This window comes from Ornithorhynchus anatinus, chromosome 5, assembly GCF_004115215.2.
Source record: "Ornithorhynchus anatinus isolate Pmale09 chromosome 5, mOrnAna1.pri.v4, whole genome shotgun sequence".
Taxonomy (NCBI): domain Eukaryota; kingdom Metazoa; phylum Chordata; class Mammalia; order Monotremata; family Ornithorhynchidae; genus Ornithorhynchus; species Ornithorhynchus anatinus.
The window spans coordinates 44,649,746-44,674,563 of record NC_041732.1 but is presented as its reverse complement, the minus strand read 5'-3'; the positions used below and the strand labels follow the sequence as shown (position 1 = coordinate 44,674,563).

The 24,818-nt window shown below is 48.6% G+C and overlaps 1 non-coding gene across 1 annotated transcript; it reads left to right on the top strand.

Annotated features, from left to right (window-relative positions):
• Nucleotides 1–9,565: 9,565 nt before the first annotated feature.
• On the top strand, nucleotides 9,566–20,888 carry LOC114812186. The gene is made up of 3 exons (XR_005660056.1): nucleotides 9,566–9,668; nucleotides 10,914–11,015; nucleotides 20,620–20,888. It is a non-coding gene; the product is annotated as an uncharacterized LOC114812186 (transcript).
• The last annotated feature ends 3,930 nt before the right edge of the window (nucleotides 20,889–24,818 follow it).

The window sequence follows — 24,818 nt, the reverse complement described above, 5'->3', positions numbered from 1 at the left end:
TGTTGCACTGTACTCTCCCAAGTGCTAGTACAGTGCTCTGCACACAATAAGCACTCAATAAATACCCTTGATTGACTGATTGATAGATCTCCTTTTCTGAAGGCTTTTAAAGATAGACAAACTCTCAACCCTCCCATTTAGTTTAGATGTGAGCTTGAATGGAGACAGAGGGCTGAATGAGATGACCTTTTGAGGTCTTTTCCAATTCACTTAATACAGGGGCAGGAGAATACCCTGCAGACAGATTCACCTTGTCAATGATTACCTCTGGACCATCACCATGACCACAAAATGTAAAAATCTAAACGATATCATCATTGCACAGGGAAACAAAAAGCATGTTCATTTCATGTGCAGAGAATGTGTGATTTAAATCTCACTGTGCTTGGGTGTTGCTGAGGTTTGTTTAATCAGACATGACTCTGTCACTGTGCATACTGTCACTGAGTGGCATGAGTAAGCCTGGGGCCAGTTATATGCCATTTGTGATTTTAACCATGAGAAGAGAGTGAGAAATGAATAAATATGTATGGAAACAACATGAAGAGTTGCCATAACAAATTTATTGGTAGTTATTGTAAATACCAAATATTTGTTATGTGGCTCAGAAGCTTTCTAAAACTCTTTAAGTGCTCCTACAGCCTACATTCATTCATTCATTCAATAGTATTTATTGAGCGCTTACTATGTGCAGAGCACTGTACTAAGCGCTTGAGATGAACAAGTCGGCAACAGATAGAGACAGTCCCTGCCGTTTGACGGGCTTACAGTCTAATCGGGGGAGACGGAAAGACAAGAACAATGGCACTAAACAGCATCAAGGGGAAGAACATCTCGTAAAAACAATGGCAACTAAATAGAATCAAGGCGATGTACAATTCATTAACAAAATAAATAGGGTAACGAAAATATATACAGTTGAGCGGACGAGTACAGTACTGTGGGGATGGGAAGGGAGAGGTGGAGGAGCAGAGGGAAAAGGGGAAAATGAGGCTTTAGCTGCGGAGAGGTAAAGGGGGGATGGCAGAGGGAGTAGAGGGGGAAGAGGAGCTCAGTCTGGGAAGGCCTCTTGGAGGAGGTGATTTTTAAGTAAGGTTTTGAAGAGGGAAAGAGAATCAGTTTGGCAGAGGTGAGGAGGGAGGGCGTTCCAGGACTGCGGGAGGACGTGACCCAGGGGTCGACGGCGGGATAGGCGAGACCGAGGGACGGCGAGGAGGTGGGCGGCAGAGGAGCGGAGCGTGCGGGGTGGGCGGTAGAAAGAGAGAAGGGAGGAGAGGTAGGAAGGGGCAAGGTGATGGAGAGCCTTGAAGCCTAGAGTGAGGAGTTTTTGTTTGGAGCGGAGGTCGATAGGCAACCACTGGAGTTGTTTAAGAAGGGGAGTGACATGCCCAGATCGTTTCTGCAGGAAGATGAGCCGGGCAGCGGAGTGAAGAATAGACCGGAGCGGGGCGAGAGAGGAGGAAGGGAGGTCAGAGAGAAGGCTGACACAGTAGTCTAGCCGGGATATAACGAGAGCCCGTAATAGTAAGGTAGCCGTTTGGGTGGAGAGGAAAGGGCGGATCTTGGCGATATTGTAGAGGTGAAACCAGCAGGTCTTGGTAACGGATAGGATGTGTGGGGTGAACAAGAGGGGCGAGTCAAGGATGACACCGAGATTGCGGGCCTGCGGGACGGGAAGGATGGTCGTGCCATCCACGGTGATAGAGAAGTCTGGGAGCGGACCGGGTTTGGGAGGGAAGATGAGGAGCTCAGTCTTGCTCATGTTGAGTTTTAGGTGGCGGGCCGACATCCAGGTGGAGACGTCCCGGAGGCAGGAGGAGATGCGAGCCTGAAGGGAGGGGGAGAGGACGGGGCGGAGATGTAGATCTGCGTGTCATCTGCGTAGAGATGGTAGTCAAAGCCGTGAGAGCGGATGAGTTCACCGAGGGAGTGAATGTAAACGGAGAACAGAAGAGGGCCAAGAACTGACCCTTGAGGAACTCCAACAGTTAAAGGATGGGAGGGGGAGGAGGCTCCAGCGTAGGAGACCGAGAATGATCGGCCAGAGAGGTAAGAGGAGAACCAGGAGAGGACAGAGTCTGTGAAGCCAAGGTGAGATAAGGTATGGAGGAGGAGGGGATGGTCGACAGTGTCAAAGGCAGCAGAGAGGTCAAGGAGGATCAGAATGGAGTAGGAGCCATTGGATTTGGCAAGAAGGAGGTCATGGGTGACCTTAGAGAGAGCAGTCTCGGTAGAGTGGAGGGGACGGAAGCCAGATTGGAGGGGGTCTAGGAGAGAATGGGAGTTAAGGAATTCTAGGCATCGATTGTAGACGACTCGTTCTAGGATTTTGGAAAGGAAGGGTAGTAGGGAGATAGGACGATAACTGGAGGGGGAAGTGGGGTCAAGAGCGGGTTTTTTTAGGATGGGGGAGACGTGGGCATGTTTGAAGGCAGAGGGGAAGGAACCCTTGGAGATTGAGTGGTTAAAAATAGAAGTTAAGGAAGGGAGGAGGGCAGGGGCGATGGTTTTAAGAAGGTGAGAGGGAATGGGGTCCGAGGCGCAGGTGGAGGGGGTGGCACTTGCAAGGAGGGAGGAGATCTCCTCTGAGGATACTGCAGGGAAGGATGGGAAAGTAGGGGAGGGGGTTGTTGTGGGGGAGGGGAGAGGCGGAGGGGTGACTTTGGGGAGCTCAGACCTGATTGTGTTGATTTTCGTGAGGAAATAGGTGGCCAGATCATTGGGGGTGAGAGATGGGGGAGGGGGAGGAACAGGGGGCCTAAGGAGAGAGTTAAAGGTCCGGAACAATCGGCGGGGGTGACGGGCATGGGTGTCGATGAGGGAGGAGAAGAAGCTTTGCCTGGCGGAGGAGAGGGCAGAGTTAAGGCAGGAAAGGATAAATTTGAAGTGTGTGAGGTCGGCTTGGTGCTTGGACTTTCGCCAGCAGCGCTCAGCAGCTCGAGCATAGGAGCGTAGGAGGCGGACGGAGGAGGTGATCCAGGGCTGTGGGTTAGTGGAGCGAGAGCGGCGGAGGGAAAGGGGGGCGAGAGAGTCGAGATGAGTAGAGAGGGTGGAGTTGAGAGCGGAGACCCGCTCGTCGAGAGTGGGAAGAGAGGACAGGGAAGCAAGGTGAGGCGAGATGCTATTGGAAAGACGGATGGGATCGAGAGAGCGGAGGTCTCTGTGGGGCAGTAGCGAAGATTTGCAGGGGGAGGGAGTGTGAGAGATGAGGCAGGTGAGAAGGTTATGGTCAGAGAGAGAGATTTCAGAGTTGGTGAGGGAGGAGACAGTGCAGCGGTAGGAGATGACGAGATCGAGGGTGTGACCGAGTCGGTGAGTGGGCGCAGTATGGTGGAGGAGGAGGTCGGCAGAGTCGAGGAGGGATAGCAGGCGGGCGGCAGAGGAGTCGTCGGGTACATCCGTATGGATGTTGAAGTCTCCAAGGATCAGAGTGGGCAGAGAGAAGGAGAGAAGGAAGGTGAGAAAGGGGTCAAGGTTGTTGAAGAAGTCGGAGGTGGGACCGGGAGGGCGGTAGATGACGGCGACAAGTAACTGGAGTGGGTGGTAGAGGCGAATGATATGGGCTTCGAAGGAGGGGAAGGAGAGGGAGGGGGGAGGAGGGATAGTGCGGAAGCGGCATCGGGGCGAGAGGAGGAAGCCGACGCCTCCTCCCTTACCGGTGAGTCTGGGGGAGTGGGAGAAGGAGAGGCCTCCGCTGGAGAGAGCGGAGGCAGAGACCGTGTCTTCGGGAGAGAGCCACGTTTCTGAAAGGGCGAGGAGGAGGAGAGAGCGGGAGAGGAAAAGGTCATGGATGAAAGGTAGCTTGCCTGTAATAGAGTGGGGGTTCCAGAGGCCACACTTGAAAGTAGCTGTGGGTGCAAGGGGAGGAGGGGGGGAAGGGCGGGGGGAGGGGAGGGTTTGGATGGGAAGGAGGTGGCGGGGCCCTGGACGAGGAGAGGGGGATGAGGGGTGGCGGTGGGACAAGAGGACTGGGATGGGGCATGGGTGGGGAAGAGAGAAGGGGGGAGGGGGGGAAGAGGGGGTTTGGTGGGGGGAAGAGTAGGGGGAGGGGGAAGAGGGGTAGCGCTGGTAAAGTGGGGTTCTAGGGCGGGAGAGAGGAGGGGGGGGAGGAGACAGAGGAGAGAGCGGGAAAGAGCTGAGCAAGAGAGGGGAAGGGGAAGGGGAAGGGGAGGATAGGAAGGGGCGGGAGGGGGAGGGGGGGAGGAGGGACATGGCGAGGCCAGAGAGGTGGGTGGCAGCACTGACAACAATAAACAGTAATAAACGAAATCGGTAATATAGCAACATGATACAATATGATACAATACAGTAGTGCTAATATAGCAACATGATACAGTATGATACAATATAGTCGTGTTAATAAAAGGGGTGATGATCAGGGTCGGGGGTAGACTCGATTAAGGGGCGACCTGATCAAATTCAAAGTCTGATGACAATAAACAATAAAAAGCGAGATCGCAAATATAGCAACATGCTACAGTAAGGCACACTACAATAGTGTTAATAAGCAGGCGATGACCAGGGTGGGGGGACGAGCCGACCCTACCCAATCAGACTCAAAGTCAAGCGGCCAGCGGCCGAGAGAGTCCCAGAGCTCATGACCAAATAACCCTGTGGCGGCGGGGGGGCCCTGAGGTTGTCCGGGGTGGGTGGCGGCCGTAGGCGGCGGCTAAGGTAAGGTAACATGGTGAGAACAAGGACTTCGTCGCCCGGGGCGGGGGCGGGAGAGATGAATCACCTCAAGAGGGAAGAGGGAGTGAGGCCTTCCCAAAATGGCCGCCTCAGGCAGAGTGGGGGCTTCCCAAAATGGCCGCCTCGGGCGGAGTGGGGGAGCGGTTGGGGAGCACAATGTCCCCGGGCCCGAGCAGGGGGACACAATGTTCCCCGAGGACACAATGTCCTAGGGGCCGAGAAGGGGAGCACAATGTCCCCAGGATCGAGAAGGGGAGCGCAATGTTCCCGGGCCCGAGCGGCGGGGGGGGGCGGGTGGACTGGAAGCTGGTGGCTGGGGGTCTGTGGGGGTGAAGATCCGTAGTGTCGGAGTTCCCGAGCGGGGGTGCGGAGATCCAGGTTGTGAAAGGCTGAGGCGGGCGCGGGTCCGGGCGGTCTGAGGCTCAGCTCCCCGGTGGAGGCGGAGGAAGCGCAGATGAGTCAGCGAGCGGTAGGCGAAGGGGGGCTTGTCGGGAATCGGGGCCAGGTGGGCCGAGGCTGCGCCTCAGGGGAGCAGAGATCCCGAGCCCACGAGGTAATGGCTCCAAGGGTCCGGGCGATGACAAGGCTCAGCTTCCCGGGAGAAGGGGGGTGGTCTCGGCGTGGATGAGTCGGCGGTCGGCGGCCAAAAAGCCGCTAAAGTCGGCGGTCGGTGGCCAAAAGGCTGCTAAAGAGCTAGGCTGGAAACGGGGGGCAGGCAGCCCAAGGAACCACCGCCTGGGAGGAGAGCTCCAGAGTCCATGTGGTGGTCGATTCGGCTGGGAAGAGGGGGCCCGGCGGTCTGAGACTTACCCCCAGGGGAGCAGAGATCCCGGGCCCACGTGGTAATGGCTCCAAGGCTCCGGGCGATGACAAGGCTCAGTTTCCCGGGAGAGGGGGGTGGTCTCGGCGTGGATGAGTCGGCGGTCGGCGGCCAAAAAGCCGCTAAAGTCGGCGGTCGGTGGCCAAAAGGCTGCTAAAGAGCTAGGCTGGAAACGGGGGGCAGGCAGCCCAAGGAACCACCGCCTGGGAGGAGAGCTCCCGAGTCCATGTGGTGGTCGATTCAGCCCCAGGGGAGCAGAGATCCCGGGCCCACGCGGTAATGGCTCCAAGGGTCCGGGCGATGACAAGGCTCAGCTTCCCGGGAGAGGGGGGTGGTCTCGGCGTGGATGAGTCGGCGGTCGGCGGCCAAAAAGCCGCTAAAGTCGGGTGAGGTCCATCCCCAGACTCTCCCTGCTGTTAACAGATGGAGCCACAGTCTCTTCTGCCTTTGTGCTGATCACTGGGTGAGAGAAGCAGCATGGTGTAGTGGGTAGAGCACAGGCCTGGGAGTCAGAAGGTCATACCAACTGTCTGCTGCAAGACCTTGGGCAAGTCACTTGACTGGACCTCAGTTCACTCATCGGTTTTCTCCGACTTCTCTTTCTGTTCTTGCAACTTCTGTCCCTGGAGGGTAATCTGCTTGATGGGACTCTGCAGCTGGACAATTTCTTCTCCTTTCATTTCCAGGGTTTCATGCAATTGATGCTTCCTCTCTGCTATTATCGTGCCCTGGGCCGGGGGCGGCGGCTGCTCCTCTCTGATCATGTTTGTCTACCCTTACTCTAATCCCACTCATAAACATTACAATCCTCTAGACTATAAACTCACTGTGGGCAGGGAATGTTTCTACCAATTCTACTACATTGTACTCTCCCAAGTGCTTAATACATTGTTCTGCAAAGAGTAAGCATACAATAAATACTATTGATTGATGGATTGATTTGCTGAGACCCTCAACTGAGAAGTCTGGGAAACCTAAATCCTCCCTTGAATTGTGGTATTTGTTAAGTACTTACTCTGTGCCAACGACTGTACTAAATTCTGGAGTAGCTACAAGATAATCAGGTCCCACATGGGACTCATAGTCTAAGTAGGAGGGAGAACAGGCATTGAGTCCCCATTTTACAGATGAGGGAACTAAGGCACAGAGTAATTAAGTGGCTTGCCCAAGGTCACACAGCAGACAAGGGGCAGACCTGGGATTAGAACCCAGTCCTTCTGATGCTCTATCCACTAGACCATGCTAGTTTCTCAGTGATGGACTGGTAGTTTTGGAGCTTTGCCTCCTTCTTGCTACCAGCCCAATATGGATGTACTCCAGCTTGTAGGGGCACAAGAGTCTCTCATGTTATCTTTGAGAAGCAGCATGACCTGGTGAAAAGAGCATGGAACTGGGAGTCAGAGGGCTTGTGTTATAGTCCCAGCTCTGCCACTTGTCTCCTGTGTGACCTTGGGCAAGTCACCTAACTTATCTGTGCCTCAGTCACATCAACTGTAAAATGGGTATTAAGATTGTGAGCCCCCTGTGGGAAAGGGACTGTATCCAACCTGATTAGCTTGTATCTACTCCACTGCTTAGAGCAGTGCTTGGCACATAATAAGGGCTTAACAAATGCCATCATTATTAAATACATTATACATGGAGCTTTACCATCATCCAGTTGGCCTGGTGCTTGCCCTGGTACTGTAACCTTAGTCTGGGGGTTGATCCCGCAATGAAGTGCCCTATGCAGGTTCTCATTTAAAAGTCACTCTTCTTTAATCTGTCAATCAGTGAATCAATGTTACTTATTGAGCATTTACTGTGTACAGAACAAAGGACTAAAGAACTTGGGAGAGTACAATACAACAGAGCTGTTAGACATGTTCCCTGACCAAAATAAGCCTCAAAGGAAAGAAACATGAATCACCAACCAATTAATGACAGAAATATCCAAAGGAAAGCCTAGTCTGCCAAGCAATTGGGATCATTTCTTCCAAATGGATCACAAACCTTATTCTTGGAAACTACCCAATTAGAAGGATTGAAGTTTTCAGGGCCTCGCTTTGCAACCAACCATATATGTGGGAGGCTCATGAGAAACTCACAGATATGGAATTGAGCTAGCTGACAAGTCGCAGAGCTGGGATTCGAACTCATGAGCCCTGACTCCAAAGCCCGTGCTCTTTCCACTGCGCCACGCTGTTAAGCGCTTACTATGTGCCGAGCACTGTTCTAAGCGCTGGGGTAGACATAGGGGTAGACATCAGGTTGTCCCACGTGGGGCTCACAATCTTAATCCTCATTTTACAGATGAGGTAACTGAGGCACAGAGAAGTTAAGTGACTTGCCCAAAGTCACACAGCTGACAAGTGGCCGAGCTGGGATACGAACCCATGAACTCTGACTCCAAAGCCCATGCTCTTTCCACTGAGCCACGCTGCTTCTCTAATTATAATCCCAAATCTGCTGTATGACCTCAGGTAATTCACTTCCCTTCTCTGTGCCTCCATTACCTCCTCTGTAATATGGGAACCTAAGACTGTGAACTCCATGTGTGACGGGGACTGTTTCCAACACAATATGCTTGTATCTAATCCATCACTTACTATAGTGCCTGGCACATAATAACTACTTAGCAAATACCACAATTACTATTATTAAACTGCAAGTTCTTTCAACATAACTACCTGCATTATATAATTTGGCAGCCTACAGGCTCTTCACCTTCTGCCAGAACTGCATAGTCATCTCTGCCACCATCATCTTCATCACTCTTATGGGTTTCGTTAAGTACCTCCTCTATGTGAAGATCTATCAGAAGAGCTTACTGGTGATTGGCTCACTTGGCATCCAGATGACCTTGACCTATGCCTCAGGCAAGGAAAGTACCACCTCATTAAGAGGGGCCTGGGAAAAGATATGGTCATCAGTGAGGCCAGTGACATACATAAGGTCATACATACATACATAGAGAAGCAGCATGGCTCAGTGGAAAGAGCACGGGCTTTGGAGTCAGAGGTCATGGGTTCGAATCCCGGCTCGGCCACTTGCCAGCTGTGTGACTGTGGGCAAGTCACTTCACTTCTCGGTGCCTCAGTTACCTCATCTGTAAAATGGGGATGAAGACTGTGAGCCCCACGTGGGACAACCTGATTCCCCTGTGTCTACCCCAGCGCTTAGAACAGTGCTCGGCACATAGTAAGTGCTTAACAAATACCAACATTATTATAAGGTGATCTATTATCTGTAAATTCTGCTTTGGAACCAGGTAGAACTATGAGGGGTGTCTCAGGTGGTACCTGTCTTCCAGAATGGCAGGTCTGATTGAAGTGTAAGGAAGCTCTTATGCTCCTCAAGGCAAATATTTCAACCTAGCAATTGGAAAAGAGTGTTGCCTCATTTTTCCCCAGGAGAAGCGGATCAATCAATCAATCAATCACTGAGCAGTTACTGTGTATAAAGCACTATACTAAACACTTGGGAGGGTACAATTTAACAGTATAACAGACACACTCTCTGCCCACAGTGAGTTTACAGTTTACAGGACCAGAGAGAATTGATGAATCAGCTTATTTGATATTGCTAGGGATCCCATCACCTAGGACTCATGGTATAATAATAATGATTGTGGTATTAGTTAAGTGTTTACTATGTGCCAGACACTGTACCAAATGGTGGGGTGGATACAAGCAAATTGGGTTGGACACAATCCCTGTCCCACATAAGGCTTGCAGTCTTAATCTCTATTTTACAGATGAGGTAACTGGGGCACAGAGAAGTGAAGTGACTTGTCCAAGGTCACTTAGAGGACAAGTGGCGGAACCAGGATTAGGACCCTTCTGACTCTGAGGCCCGTGCTCTATCCACTAGGCCATTCTGCTTATCTTTCTGACCTTGAATGTGAGAAATGTGTGTACACGAGCAGTGGAATTATCTCCATGACGAATCTGTAGTAAACAGCCCTCCTTCCCACACCCCCAGAAACAGAGACCATGAGGTTACTTTCTCTCAGGTATACAAGCCAAAGTTCCACATGGTATTCTCCACTTTTCTACTCCTACCAGATGTGATCTTGACAGTGGCAGATCATAAAACCAATGAGGTATTGGCAGCCTACCGAATTCCTGTGAAGTGCCTCCATGTCTTCCAACCCTATCATTTTGAGCTGGTGATGGTGAGTGCCCAAGATTTGGAGTTTCGTGCTAAGGCAATGGGTTTGTCTAAGCATGACTCAGGGAGAATCAATTGTACATTGCCTCTCACAGGTGTGGGATAGCAGAGAGGACTTCTTTGGTAATGGAACTCTAACCATGTGTTACCTGAATCAGGTATTTCAGCATGGGACTCTGTGGGGCTTGGAAGAGGGTCAAATTCTCTCTTGAATCCATTTTCTTGCAGAAATATGGAACATATCTGAATTTGGAGCCCTTGGGTTAATTTATGAGGCAGACAAAAGGGATCAAAATGTCAAAAAAGGAGGCTTTCTGGTAGGCCAAGGAGCAGGTAAGAGAGTGAACTGGAACAGCCTTATTTGGGGAAGCAAGTCCAGACAGAGCCTGACATCCTGTCTTGTAGGCTTTAGTGGTTTTGTAACTTACTTCTCAAAACCAAACTCACTGTTGGAGGAGTGGCCCTCCACCCCTTCCGGTGACCCAGGGAATGGATGTATATCTGAAAACTGATGACCACAAGGCTTGACTTAGTCACGCAACAGGATAGAGCTGAAGGTTTTCTGGGTGAATGAGTGATCATTAGCAGGCTAAGATCAGAACAGCCAGACTACGTCAGATGATCCTCTGTCATGCTCTGCCAGTCCTCTTAATAATAATATTAATGAAAATTGCTTGGAGTCATGCAGCAGCTTTCCTCCTAAGAGCTTTGAGGAATTTTAAGCATAGAATGTCATGGATTCCCTCCCCCACGCCCCCTTTGTAAGGTAGGTATTATCCCTGCTTCACAGACAGAGACTCCGAGGCCCAGAGAGATTGTGTGACCTGTCCAAGAACTCCCAAATATAGCCAGCAGTGGAACTAGGATTAGAACCTGGTCTCCCAACTCTTAGACTTGGTTGCTTCCCAGAGATGATGACCTTAACCCAGTTTACTCCTCTAGGATGGTTATTTTCCCTTTTCACAAAAAGAAAATCTAGGCAGCTGCCCTAGTAAGGATGATGAAATATTCAAATGTAAGAGTAGAAGATTTATTATATTGATTTTTCTGGAAAGGCTCCAGGGGACACTGAGCTTTAATTATCAGTTCCTACTTCCTTGTCAGTGATGGCAGCTGAGAGCCGCAGCGGAGCAATCCAGAATGTTTGCATAAACAAAGCGGCATCTTGATTTATTGCTTGGGCTTCCAGCTCAAACTCCATTCTGCTTTTCTGTCTTACCTTCATCTTCTGTTTCTCTTCTACTCCCAGCCAAAAAAGGGGGACCCAGCTGGCCCCAAATTGTATACCTCCATCATGCGTAAGAGCAGTTTCATTCCCCGCTGCATTGGATTCACTTACACTGCTTTGGAGGTAAGGAGAGGACTGGGGAGAGGGTGAGGAAGTGGGATGTGTGAGGGGCTCAGTGGGAATTCAGATTGGAGATTGACCCTGTCTTCTTAAATAGCAGAAAGAGGGTAGATCTTTGTGGGCAGGGAACAAGCTTACCAACTCTTTTATATTGTACTCTCCCAAGAGCTTAGTACAGAGCATAGCCCACAGTAAGTGCTCAAAAAAAACCATTGATTGATTGATTGAGAGTAGATCCCCTAAACCTGCGGGCTCTGGCTAACAACCTCAAAGCAATATTCCCTCAAGCTAGGGGAGCACGGTTCTGGAAAGCAGTGAGCACTGGGGGTGGGGAGAGAAGTGGAGAGAAAATAGAGGCAAAAGAGAATTGACCCCTTTCCAGCAGTTGTGTATCTAAGCTGTTGTTAGATAGAGTTCTTCCCTGGAAAAAGTTGTTTCCTCAGTAGTGTACTCAGAACTTAGTGCTGCAAGCATGGCCCCTTCACCTCTGCAGAAAATCCTTTCCCTTAAGCATCTTTCAAGCATCTTCCTTCTGCATTAATGTTTTCCAGCTCAGCTAGAGATTGGGTGGGGCATTAGGTCTCTGACAGAGAAGACTCTAAGTCAAACCCTTCAGTCTCAAAGCATCACCACTTAGCGCACATTTTCCCTCTCCAGCTCACCCTTAGAGTTGCTTCCTGCGGAAATTGGAAGCTCCCAATCATCCCACTGAGGCATCCCAAAAGAGATGACAACGTTGGAGGCTGATGCTAGGGCCTGGCTGTGCCAGCTCTCCTATGCCCATACACCTTCCCTTGTGTATATTTCTACCTTTCCACCAGTCCCCCCTCACCTCATGCAGGTACTGATGGGTCCTATGCATAACAGATAATGTGAATGACCATCTTCTCGCTTTCACTCTTGAGACTCTTTCCTCTTGCCCCCAGCTCACTCCACACAGACCACCTTAGGAAGAGAAAGAGTGGCCTGGAGTCCTTTACTCAAAGAAATCTGTCCCCTTTTCCTCTATGACAGATTTCTCTATGACCTATCTCTGACCCATGACGTTTACTCTCTTGAGGCTCCTGTATTATCCAGTTCAAATCAGTGGATTCTCTACTTGGCTTTGGCCCACGAACGCCCTCATGATACATTGGTCCCACCCTAAGAGCTGGTTGCCTCAGCCACATGGGACTCTGGAACAGTGTGGTGCCAGTGTGGCATTCCTCTTGGCATATCCAAAGCCTTACCAGGGGTTCACACCCTAAATCCCCCTCCCCCATTATCTCTGAATACCAGGGCTCTGATCCTGACTGACACCATTTGCATTCCTGACAGCAGCAGCAGAAAAAGGCTTTGATCAATAGCCTGACATGAATCTTAGAGGGACATTCCGGCCAAGCCAAAGTGGTTGGGAGGAAGGAGAAGGTGGGGACTTTCTCCATCACAGACATCAGGCTGGGATTGATCTTGGCTCTGATGGAAAGGTTGTGCCATTTCAGATGCTAAAAGAATTGACGGACTGCCATTCTGTCCCCAGTGTGGTGCACGAGAGGGAGTCAGCCCCCACAGAGGTAGAGACCTGTCCTTCATCCCTTCATGAAAGCCTGTCTGGGGTTGACATGGAAGAAATATAGCCTGCTTTGGAAGTTCAGAGCAACTTTCAGAGGAAAATCATGTGGTCTATACCATTTGCCCAGAGAGATGAGATGCTTCCCGTTTTTATAAAAGAGCCTCTTCCATAGTCTATGTATGCCCGAGATCTGGACTATCTTGTCTCTTTCCAGCTCCATTTGCCTTCATCATGATCCTTCCTTTCCCTCCTTGGATATTCTGGGACATTATCTATTTCCTGAGTAGAAGAGAACAGAAGAGAAAATTCCAATAGGCACAGCTTCTCCCTCCCTGCTGGCAAAGGGAAAACACTAGAAGCCACCCCATGCTGATTTGTTATGATGGATAATGCAATCAAGATGTCAGGAATGCAAGATCCAAACAAAAAGAGACGACCTCCCCTCACTCTGCAACCATAGATTCTGATTCCCTGGGATTGAGGAGGGCAGATGTAGGTGGGTGGGAAGGGGTGTTATCGCCATAGGTTTCCAGGGGGAGAATGAAGCTGTTGTTTTAAAAAAACCCATTCTTTCTTGGATGAGCCTATCCAGTCCCTCTCCCCACAGTCTCCAAAAAGAGTTTTCAAGCAGGGCTGAAGAGACTCCACATCAGATTTTTCTCACCCAGTAATTCTTCAAGACTGCTTGCCATTCCTGATCTCTGTCTCATATGCTCCTTGACAATCAGTCAACAATAACGTTGAGTTCATGTCTCCCCACTCCTTAAGACCCTCCAGTGGTTGCCCATACACCTCCACATCAAACAGACACTCCTTACCATTGGCTTTAAAGCCCTCAATCAGCTCACACCATCCTACCTCACCTCACTAATCCATTTTTACAGCCCTGCCCATACATTCTGCTTCTCTAGTGCCACTTTACTCACTGTGCCTCTATCTCATCTATATCGCCACCAACCCCTTTCCCACATCCTCCCCCTAGCCTGAAACTCCCTCACTCCCCACCCCACCAACATATGTCAGATCACCACTCTCTCCACCTTTAAAGCATTACTAAGGTCACATCTTCTCCAAGAGGCCTTTCTCAATTAAGCCTTCATTTCCCTGGCTTTGTCTCCCTTCTGTATCATCTATGCACTTCAATCTGTGACCTTTGGACAGTTGATATTCACTTCAACCCCAACCCCACAGGACTTAAGTACATATCTTTAAATTGTATATTATAAATGACTTATTCATTTATAGCCACCTCCCCCCCACTTCCCTCCCCTCCCCTCTGCTGCCCACCTCCCAGACTGTGAGCCCACTGTGGGCAGGGATTGTCTCTCTTTGTTTTTGTATTGTACCTTCCAAGCACTTAGTACAGTGCTCTGTACACAGTAAGTGCTCAATAAATATGACTTAATAAATGAATTAAGAATAATAATAATGGCATTTGTTAAGCACTTACTATGTGCCAAGCACTGTTCTAAGCACCGGCATAGATACAAGCTAATCAGGTTGTCCTACATGGGGCTCACAGTCTTAATCCTCATTTTACAGATGAGGAAATTGAAGTACAGAGAAGTTCATTACTTGCCCAAGGTCACACAGCGGACAAGTAATGGAGTCACAATTAGAACCCATGTCCTCTGACTCCCAAGCCCGGGCTCTTGCCAATGGGCCATGCGGCTTCCCTGTGAATACTAATAACTGCCTCACCCTATAGACTCTAAGTTCCTTATGGGCAGGGAATGTGTCTTCTAATTCTGCTGTATTGTATTTTCCCCAGTGCTTAGTATAGACCTATGCACATAATAAGTGCTTAATAAATGTGATTGATCGAATCAATTGATCAATCATTGGTATTCACTGAGCACACTTTTTGTTTGTGGAGCCTTGTACTAAGAGCTTGGGAGAGTCCACTGAAACAAAATTAGTAGACATGTTACCTGCCCACCAGGAGCTAGGAAGTGCTCCCAATATTCCTTACCCAGCATCTGGCCTGGAAACTCCTGCTAAGCCTAACCAGGACCTTACTTGCCCTCAGGCCAGGTGTGGGCTTCCTCTGAGCAGAGACTCACAGGCCAGTAGACATCCCAGCATTGAAGGGGCCCTGCTAGCTTTATCCCTCCATCTAGCCCATTCCTCCTGGCTCTCAACACTCTGCTGATGCCTCTCCAATGTGAACATCCCTGCCTTCCTCACCTGGCCATGAGGTACCAGCCAGGCAGGCTTCAGCTTTTGCTTCTGCTCCTCTACCTCACATGGAGCACATAATGCTGGGTTTATTGTCTCCCCAAGGAGCATCAACAGCCCCAAACTATCCATCCAGCACACCCAGAGCCTAAATAATAAATAATGTATCATTATTAAGTGTGTACTATGTGCTAAGCACTGTGCTAAACAGAGGTGCAGATACAAGATCATCAGCTCAGACCCAGTCCCTGTCCCACAAAGGACTCATAGTCTTAAAAGGAGGGAGAGGACATACTGCCTCCCCATTTTACTGATGTGGAAACTGAAACGTAAGAAGTTATATGTGACTTGCTCAAGGTCACACAGCAGGCCAGTGGAAGAACGAGGATGTGAACCCTGGTGTCCTAACTCCCAGCCCCAAGATCTGTCCCCTTGGAGCCACCACCTAAAGCAGCAGTGTGACTTGCCCAAAGTTTCCCAATAAGAGACAGCATTGGATGTCAGGCCCAGGAGTCCAGACTCCCAAGTTTCATGCTCAGACTCCAGAAAGATGACATCAACCTCCAGGCTCATCTGAGGTGTAGCTAACTGGATCAATGGTCAAGGAAAACCTCCCTTCCAGAGACATGACCATGTGACAAGAGCCTCCTCTTGCTGGAAGAATAGCAGGTGCTCTCTGCAAGGCCATGATCCTCTGCTCAGAAAATTGCTTCTGCTTATTATCATGAGGTTCCGGCTGGTGCCTCATTCACACCTCACCAGACAGCCAATGGGTGTGAATTACGGTTTCCCACCTCACACATGCATTTCTCCCCAGTGGTTTGCCTTCAGCTCCCCATCACCATTGCTGAATGGGATTTTCAAGCTAACGTGCCATGCCAAGCCAGTGAGGTCTGGGTCTGTCTCCTGTCCCCAGTTTCTGGAGAAGGTGTTAATTAAATTTAGTTCCTGAGCCAAGTCAGAGCCAGGGGACTCCAGTGCGTCCTTTCTCTCCTGGTATCTGGATGAGCTCAAAGAGAATCAGAGAGGCTGGGATTCAGGGACTATAGCAGGGGTGGTCAAATCACAGCTTTTCTTAACTTGCCACAGGTACGGCTCACTCACAGAGGCTTTATTTAGGATTTTGTCACCACCATGGTGGGGTAGAGTGAGCCTCTGCTGCAGGCTTGAGGTGGTCTCCTGCCTTAGTGCCATGCTCTGAACACAATAAGCACTCAATAAATGGATTGATTCATTGACTGAAGGTCCAGGGTGGGGTGACTCCCAGTCGCAGCCCCAACCCCTACTCCAGCTGTCTCTTATTAGCCACTCTCCTTCCCCTTCGCCCAGAAATGCCTGCTCCCCGTCACTTGCCACTCTGACCCTCATCCACACTCCCCTCCCAGTCCCCGCCACCTTTCCCCCTCCCTTCCAACCGCACAGGACCACCTGCTCATCACTACCCTCCATGCCCCCAGAAATACCTGCTGGCCGTTCCAGCTAAGGACTATTTCTGGCTATGCAGCTCTCGGCCACACTATGCTTTGGGTCTGCAGATCTGCAGTCCATGAGGCTTGGCCTCCCTGAAATGATGGATTACAAAATGCACAAGGTCTTGTTCTGATTCAGCACAAGTCATCTCTGTCTCTTAACTGACTCTGCATGTGTACATCAGAGCAAGAATGAGTATCTCCTTGTAATTAATCAATCAATAGTTTTTTGAATGCCTAAAGTGCAGACCACTGTACAGGAGGTCCTGGGTTCTAATCCCAGTTCCACCACTTGTCTATTCTGTGACCTTGGGTAAGTCACTTAACTTCCCTGTGCCTCAGTTGCCTCATCTGTAAAATGGGGATTAAGATTTTGAGCCCTATGTGTGACAGGGACTGTATCCAACCCAATTACCTTATATCTACCCCAGTGCTTAGTACAGTGCCTGGCACATAGTAAGCACTTGGACAAGGCATGTAACTTCTCTGTGCTTCAGTTACCTCATCTGTAAAATGGGGATTAGGACTGTGAGTCCCACATGGGACAACATGATTACCTTGTATCTACCCCATCACTTAGAACAGTGCTTGGCACATAGTAAGTGCTTAACAAATACCATAATTATTAAATACCACAATTACTGTTATTATTTTTAAGTACCTTGGGGAGTGCAATAGGGTTAGAAGACATGATACCAGCCCTTAAAGAATTACAATTTAGTAGGGAGGATGGACACAAAATAATTCCAGATTAGAGGAGGAAAACAATAGAATGATGGATAAGTGGATGAAGAAGTGCTTCAATAAGTCTTGTATGTGAGTCGATGTGTATGGCAGTACTTTGGGTGGTTGTACGTATGTAAGTGTGGAGATGATGCAAAAGCCCTGAGGTGGTATCTGGGAGCTTCTGATTTGGGAAGGAGAAAAATGAGGCAGGGAAAGCCTCTGGAAGAAGCTGAGATTTCAGAAGGGCTTTGAAGATGGGAGAACTGTGGTGTGGACGATTTGAAGAAGGAGGTAGTTCCAGGCAGAAGGAAAGGCATGAGCAATGAGTTGGAGGCAAGAGAGGAGAAAATGAGGCACAGTGAGCAGGTTAGTTTGAGAGGAATAGAAGAGTGTGAGCTGGGGTGTAGTGGGAGAAGAGAGTGGATAATAGGAGGGAGGGAGCTGTCTTAACATCAGGAAATGTGTATTCCTTCTCAGTGGGATGATGAAATTAATATCATAGTCATTAATTATGACATTAACTGCTTACTCTGTGCCAAATACGTGTTAGCCCTGAAATAATCAGAACAGATGTACAATAGCTTTCCCACAGTCTGAGAGGTAGGAAGAGCAGAAATCTTAACTCCATTTTACAGATGAGAAAACTGAAGCTCAGAGAGATCAAGTGACTAGCACACAGTCATACAGCAAGCCTGTGGCAGAGCTGGGATGAAGATTAGGGTCATCCTCTTTTTAATAGATCACACTGCCTTTCTCCCACCCTACTTCAGAGGAAAAGTACCCACTTAATTTGTAATAATAATCATAACTGTGGTATTTGTTAAGTGCTTATTATATGTCAAGCCTTGCATTGAGCTCTAGGGTAGATAAAAGATAATCATGTTGGATACAGTCCCTGTCACACATGGGGTTCACAGTCTAAGTAGGAGGGAGAACAGGTATTGAATCCCCATTTTGCAGTAGAGAAAATCGAGGAACAAAGAAACTAAATGACTTGATCAAGGTCACACAGCAGGCAAGTGGCAAAGCAGGAACTAGAACCTAGGTTCTCCTTACTCCCAGCCCCACGTCCTTTCCACTCAACCTACCCAATTCAAATGGCTAACTGGCATTATCACCATATTACTAAGGAACACCAAGAGAATCTCCATCACTGAATAATTTTTAAATTAGGATGGCCCCATCTATCTTGAATTTCATTTGGTCAGTCTGGAAGCCATGGATGGGACTAGATAAATCAGTGGTAATTTTTGAGCACTTACTGTGTTCACAGCACTGTACTGAGCACTTGGGAGAGTACAATATAACAAAGTTGGTAAGACATATTCCCTGCCCACAGTGAGCTTAGATGGCTTCTTGATCCTATGTTTCAAAGGTTTTCCACCTTTCTTACTCAGTGGAAAATCACAGTTTCTATATAGAGCTGTGACCCATCACGGAAAGTCAAAGTGTGTTGGTGTCAAGAGCTGGAATGGTTTGGGTGAGTAATCACAAAGCTGACTCTAGGCTGTTCTAGGCTGTGACTGTAAGTGGCCATGCAAACTACTAGTATTTGAATCGCTAATTTGGCATACATTGTTAGACGGCGTGGCTCAGTGGAAAGAACCTGGGCTTGGGAGTCAGGTGTCATGGGTTTGAATCCCAGCCCTGCCACTTGTCAGCTGTGTGACTGTGGGCAAGTCACTTCACTTGTCTGGGCCTCCGTGACCTCATCTGTAAAATGGGGATTAAGACTGTGATCCTCATGTGGGACAACCTAATTACCCTGTATCTACCCTAGCGCTTAGAACAGTGCTCGGCACATAGTAAGCGCTTAACAAATATCAACATTATTATGATTAGACCCTCTAGACTGTAAGATTGTGGGCAGGGGACACATCTACCAACTCTGTTGTTTTGAAGCAGCGTGGCTCAGTGGAAAGAGCATGGGCTTTGGAGTCAGATGTCATGGGTTCGAATCCCGGCTCGGCCAGTTGTCAGCTGTGTGACTTTGGGCAAGTCACTTAACTTCTCGGTGCCTCAGTTACCTCATCTGTAAAATGGGGATTAAGACTGTGAGCCCCACGTGGGACAACCTGAATGCCCTGTGTCTACCCCAGCGCTTAGAACAGTGCTCGGCACATAGTAAGTGCTTAACAAATACCAACATTATTATTATTATTATTATTATTATTATTAACTCTCCCAAATGCTTAGTACATTGCTCTGCACAGAGTAAGTGCTCAATAAATACCATTGATTGATTGACTGATTGAAGTCTCAGAACCAAGGCTTATCCACTCCCAATGGGAACCTCCATCACCATCATCTAATCCATGCTGAGATTTCACCATTCCTCACCTCTGGGCATCCTTCACCCCTTTCCTCCCCACAAAAGTCTAACCCTTTGTGGTGGGTGAAGTGGGGAAGCAGAGTGCCCCTTCATCAATCAATCAGTGGTATTTATAGAGCACATACTGTGTGCAGAGCACTGTATTAAGTGCTCAGAAGACTATAATACAACAGATCTGATAGAAATGTTCCCTTTTTTTAATGGTACTTGTTAAACGCTTACTTTGTCCTAGGCACTGTAGTAATAATAATAATTTTAATGTTATTTGTTAAGTGCTTGCTATGGGCCAAGCACTGTTCTAAGCACTGGAGTAGATACGAGGTAACCAGGTTTTCCCACTTGGGGCTCACAGTCTCAATCCCCATTTTATAGATGAGGTCCCTGAGGCACAGAGAAGTAAAGTGACTTGCCCAAGGTCACACAGTAAACAAGTGGTGGAGCCAGGATTAGAACCCATGACCTTCTGACTCCCAGGCCTGTGCTCTATCCAAATGCCATGCTGCTTCTCAGGCCACACTGCTTCTCAAGGAGTTGACCACAAGGAGCTTCCAGTCTAGAAGAAGGGGGATCCTTGCTGTGGATATGCCACTACTGGAAAAGGTTGCTGATGAAAGAACCACCTTGGGCATCTTGCATGGTGGTTGAGCCCAGCAGAAATCCCGAAACTAGCTGGCGATTGTGGGCTGTGAAGGCTACAGTCACTGCCAAGGTGGCTACCATGGCAACCACCTGCTGGTCTATGGCGCTTTGCCCAGCATCAGTCACTCAGGATGCAAATGCGTATAAACAAAGACATAAAATTCTAGCCTGCCCCTCACACTATGCAGCGCCCCTGCCCTGCTAAGCTCTGGTTAATAATTATAGTACTTGTTAGGTGTTTATTATGTGCCAAGCACTGTTTTAAGCATTTGGGTAGATACAAGTTAATTAAGTTGGACACAGGCCCTGTCCCAGACGGGACTCACAGTTGTAATCCCCATTTTACAGATAAGGTAACTGAGGCCCAGAGAAGTGAGGTGACTTGACCAAGGTCACCCAGCAGACAAAAGATGGAGCTGGGATTAGAGCCCATGACCTTCTGACTCCCAAGCCTGTGCTCTATCCACTGGCCCTGGTGGGGACACATTTTAAGAGATGGAAGAGTGCAAATGATCTCTCTTTATTGCTGTATAGTACTTTCCAAGTACTTAGTACAGTGCTCTGCACATAGTAAGTGCTTAATAAATACAAATGAATGAATGAATGAAATGGTACTGTCATTTATAAGGGGAGCGTCATCATCGTCATCATCGTTGTCTCCACCCTTTCCATGCTGCACAAAGGTCACCTGTCCTTTCTTTTGGCTTTCAGGTCTTCCTCCACGGCATGACTCAACCTCTGAAAAAGTCTGTCGGTCCTATCGTGGTGGTGGTCCGAGTAGTCACCAACTACAGGGACTTTGTGTGAGTGGTGGGTCAGGGAGACTAAGAGAAGAGCATGGCTGGTCCAGCAGGCACCCTCACCCCAACCTGCTTGAAAGACAGGCCCAATCTCCAGGTGTCTCACTGGACTAGGTGCTTGGCCACCACCTGCTCCTGAATTGTGTCAGTGCTCCATCTTCTTAGCTCTTGACATATCAGTCCTTGTCCCTTCTGTCTTGGTCAGGTCTTTTGTGCATGGAGACTAAGGAAGTGTTTTAAATGAAGTTGGAGAAGACAGTGAATAAACAGCTAGTCTCACCCAGGGTTTAAGCTACTTCTGGTTGTAAATCAGACCCTTTTGGAAATTGCAGTAACCACTCTAGAGGTGCCTAGTATTCATTCATTCAATAGTATTTATTGAACTCTTACTATGTGCAGAGCACTGTACTAAGTTCCTGAAATGTACAATTCGGCAACAGATAGAGACAATCCCTGTCCATTGATGGGCTTACAGTCTAATCGGGAGAGACAGAAAGACAAAAACAATAGCAATAAATAGAATCAAGGGGATGTACACCTCATTAACAAAATAAATAGGGTAAAAAAATATATACAAATGAGCAAATGAGCACAGTGCTGAGGGGAGGAGAAGGGAGAGGGGGAGGAGCAGAGGGAAAGGGGGGAAAGGGGGCTTAGCCGAGGGGAGGGGGGCAGAGAGGGAGCAGATGGAAAAGGGGAAGCTCAGTCTGGGAAGGCCTCTTGGAGGAGGTGAGCTCTCAGTAGGGCTTTGAAGAGGGGAAGAGAGTTAGTTTGGCAGAGGTGAAGAAGGAGGGCATTCCAGGACGGCGGGAAGACGTGGGCCAGGGGTCGACGGCAGGACAGGAGAGAATGGGGGACAGTGAGGAGGTGAGCGGCAGAGGAGCGGACCGTGCGGGGTGGGCAGTAGAAAGAGAGAAGGGAGGAGCGGTAGGAGGGGGCAAGGTGATGGAGAGCCTCGAAGCCTAGAGTGAGAAGTTTTTGTTTCGTGCGGAGGTCGATAGGCAAACACTGGAGGTTTTTAAGGAGGGGAGTGACATGCCCAGAGTGTTTCTGCAGGAAGATGATCCGGGCAGCGGAATGAAGAATAGACTGGAGCGGGCAGAGACAGGAGGAAGGGAGATCAGAGAGAAGGTTGATACAATAATCCAGCTGGGATATTATGAGAGCCTGTACCAGTAAAATAGCTGCTTGGATGGAGAGCAAAGGGCAGATCTTGGCGATATTATAAAGGTGAGACCGGCAGGCCTTGGTGATGGATTGGATGTGTGGGATGAATGAGAGAGCTAGTAGACAGCCCCTAGTTTACAGATTAGTAGTTCTACTGGTAATACTAGTAAGCATACTTGCTAAACAACTACTATGTACAGAGCACTGTACTGAGCATGGAAAAAAAGGTGAAATTAAACACAGTCTCTGGCCCTGCAGTCAAGTAATCATATTTATTGAGCACTTACTGTGTGCAGAGCATTGTACTAAGTGCTTGAGCCTCCTGCAGGGGCTCACAATCTATAATCAAAGTGGGAAGGAATTTGGCAAGAGACACAGTATGACATCAATACAAAACCAAAATAAAAGACAAAATTCAGAGTTCAGTAAGTCTAATGTTCTAAAACTGGTAGAGAATTCAGGCTCCTGCATGTTAAATTCCCTGAGACCACATATGCACAGAATGTGTTGGGAGTAGGGGCCCTGGGTGGCATGTTGGGCAGGGGACAGGGGTTCTCGGTGGTCTTACTCAGTATTCAACCAGAAGGGTTTCTAACAAAGAAGGTTAAAAGCTTTGGGAGAAAGTGGGTAATCAAGTGTGGTGATAATAGCAGAGTGGCCTAGTGGCAAGAGCACGGGCCTAAGAGTGAGAAGAACTGGGTTCTAATCCCAGCTCTGCACATGTCTACTATGTGACCTTGTACAAGTCACTTAACTTCTTCATGCCTCAGATACCTCATCTGTAAAATGGGGATTAAATCCTACTCCCTACTTAAAAATAATAATAATGTTGGTATTTGTTAAGCGCTTACTATGTGCAGAGCACTGTTCTAACCACTGGGGTAGATAGAGGGTAATCAGGTTGTCCCACGTGAGGCTCACAGCCTTAATCCCCATTTTACAGATGAGGTCACTGAGGCACAGAGAAGTTAAGTGACTTGCCCACAATCACACAGCTGACAAGTGGCGGAGCCAGAATTCGAACCCATGATCTCTGACTCTCAAGCCCATGTTCTTTCCACTGAGCCACGCTGCTTAGACTGCGAGTTCCATGCAGGACAGGGCCTATGTCCAACCTGATTGACTTGTGTCTACCCAAGCACTTAGAACAGTTCTTGGCATATATGTGCTTAACAAGTATCATAATTAAAAATTAATTAGTTAAATAAAAAATTAACACCGTTTATTTATAATCATTGTCTGCCCCAGCCCGGGCTGACAGGGACATTGGCTTAGATCCTGTTGGGCCCTACCTGCCCAGTGGGAAGGGCAAGAGGGCAGAAATTGTGTCTGATATATTGTATTCTCCCAAGCGCTTAGTATAATGCATACAGTAAGCACTCAATAAATACAATTGACTGAGTGTGTGTCATTCATTCATTCATTCAATAGTATTTATTGAGCGCTTACTATGTGCAGAGCACTGTACTAAGCGCTTGGGATGAACAAGTCGGCAACAGATAGAGACAGTCCCTGCCATTTGACGGGCTTACGGTCTAATCGGGGGAGACGGACAGACAAGAACAATGGCAATAAATAGAGTCAAGGGGAAGAATATCTCGTAAAAACAATGGCAACTAAATAGAATCAAGGCGATGTACAGTTCATTAACAAAATAAATAGGGTAACGAAAATATACACAGTTTGTCCAGGTCTCAGGCCCCTATCCCACCTGTGGACCGAAGGTATAAATCCATGGACAGGGAGTCCGAGCCCTCCCTGAGGGCAGCTCCCATAGTGCGGGTGTGGGGATCTGAAAGCTCTCAAACCTAGTCTTCCTCACCCCTTTCCCCTTTCTGTCTCAGGAAGGTCAGACTGGCCAAGGCCCCATCGTACTCTGGGCTGCCTCTAACCACACTCAACTTCCCCAGCCCCTCTGTGATGTCATTTGATGTTCCTCGGATCCCCAACCAAGGATGCCCTCAGGTACCAGGGGTTGGGGGAGGCAGGGGGAAGTGGGTACCAAATCAAAATGGCTCTCAGGTGAGACTCAGCAGGCCTGGCAGGATTCCCGGCCTCTGCTCTGAGCCCAGGCCCTCAAGAACCGAGAGCAGAAAGCTGGGGGAGGAGGGGCCAAGTCGAGAGAATGAGAAGGAAATACCATAATAATAATGGCATTTGTTAAGCGCTTACTATGTGCCCTGCACGGTTCTAAGCACTGGGGTAGGTACAAGGTAATCAGGTTGTCCCACATGGGGCTCACAGTCTTAATCCCCATTTTACAGATGAGGTAACTGAGGCACAGAGAAGTTAAGTGACTTGTCCAAAGTCATACAGCCGATAGTGACGGAGCTGGGGTTAGAACCCACGACCTCTGACTCCCAAGCCAGTGGTCCACACAAATACTTAGGCCACTGGTAAGGAAGGTTTGTTAATGCTCACCAAGGTCTGTTCCAAGCAGGGCCTGAGTACTGCTGCTGAATTGTATATATTGCTGAATATTGAATTTCAACAGAAGAGTATACCATAGTTGGTAAACCTGCATACATAGGAACCAATGAATGGGCCCCGAGAAAAAAGAATCAAAACTCCATCCCGTGGCCAGTCAGCTATTGATCCTAGGTGGGCAGGAGAAGCTATGACCTGGGTTGAACAGGATGGGGCCAGGGATTTTCCGTTTACCGAGGGGGTCCAGCTGACTGCCAGTTTGCCTACTCTGAGTTCCCTATTCCTTTGGAACTTAGTTCAGTGCCCTGCATCCAATAGTTGCTCAATAAATATCATTGATCGATTGACTGATTTGGCCCCCTACTAGGTGGTGTCCCACTTGGCCTAACTAATATGGATTAATGCCTATTTGATGCAGGAAACTTTGCTGAGGATTATTAACCTTTACCTTTCCTCTAACTCTTAACCTGACCCTCTTTCCCAACCTTATTATTATCCTACATTGTAGAAGGAATA